Here is a 1,218-nt window from a genome sequence, read left to right on the forward strand (position 1 = left end):
TCATAAATATACTCAGGTATTTACACATCTATGCTGTATGAATTAAAGGAATAGTTGACCATCCCTTTTGGGAACATGTCATGTTTTGATTCTCCCACAGACCAATCTTTATGATGAGCTCAAATAAAGCAATTTCTGGTATGTATCCAGTTAGATTTGGTTTCAGTCATTAATTGTAGCTCCACTGCTTTCATCGTATACTTTGAAATTGGCAGAGAGTCGCAAGGCCGTTTCATACCTACATTTCTGAAAAGTTCTCCTATAAACCTTTAATCAATTAACTTTCTGCATAATATTAATAAAACCGTGACGTCAGATGTAGGAGTTTGCTCTGAAATCAAAGGGTGGACGGTTTAAGTCCCGGCTCTGGCTTTCATGTCGTTGTGTCCTTGGGCAAGACACTGCACTCGTATTGCCTACTTATGATGGTCAGAGTGACTGGTGGCGCCGCTGTACGGCAGCCTTCCCTCTGTCAGTCAGCCTCAGGGCAGCTGTGGCTGCAGTATAGCTCACCATCATCAGTTTGTGAACTTGAATGGGTGAACCATTTAGCATTCATTAATTACTTTAGTTTAATTGTTATACCTCACAATAAGAGACTGCTTGATAACTGCAAAACACATCCCTTCCCTTCTCCTCATAAAACACAAAAACTAGTTTGGAAAAGAGATTAATTATGTATTTGTCATCTTTAAGGTCTTTTCATTCATGTAAACAAATCATTATTGAATAGTTGTTGTCAGTTTATGGTTACTAAGGTAACAAATAAATGTTGAGAACCTGACTACTTCAACTTGAATGTTTGTTCTGCAGGAGGTGAATTATGCCCAGATGGGAACAACAAATCACACTGTGGGCGGGGCCACAGGGGTGGCTCTGATTGGTTAAGGATGGCCATGGCAGCTCCTGGCCCTCCATTCAACTGCGCCCCTGATTACAACCGCAGACTTTAATGTATTTTGCTTTTATTCTTTTAAAGTGGATAAGTCGAGCACACTGAGTGGAGGATCGGTTAGTTTAACTTTCAGCATAAGCAGTCTACTAGAACATGACAATGTGATTATTATTGGCCTAACAGGGAAGCTAGTTGTGGAATTGTCAACAGTCAAACATGGTGGAGGTAGTGTCATTGTCTGGGCTTGCTCTGCTGCTTTAAGGGAGAAGTCTGGTCATATTCAGAATTCAAACTTCTGAAATTAATTCAAACGTAAAATTATT

This window comes from Cyprinodon variegatus, unplaced genomic scaffold (genome assembly GCF_000732505.1).
Source record: "Cyprinodon variegatus isolate N-32 unplaced genomic scaffold, C_variegatus-1.0 Scaffold45, whole genome shotgun sequence".
NCBI lineage: Eukaryota > Metazoa > Chordata > Actinopteri > Cyprinodontiformes > Cyprinodontidae > Cyprinodon > Cyprinodon variegatus.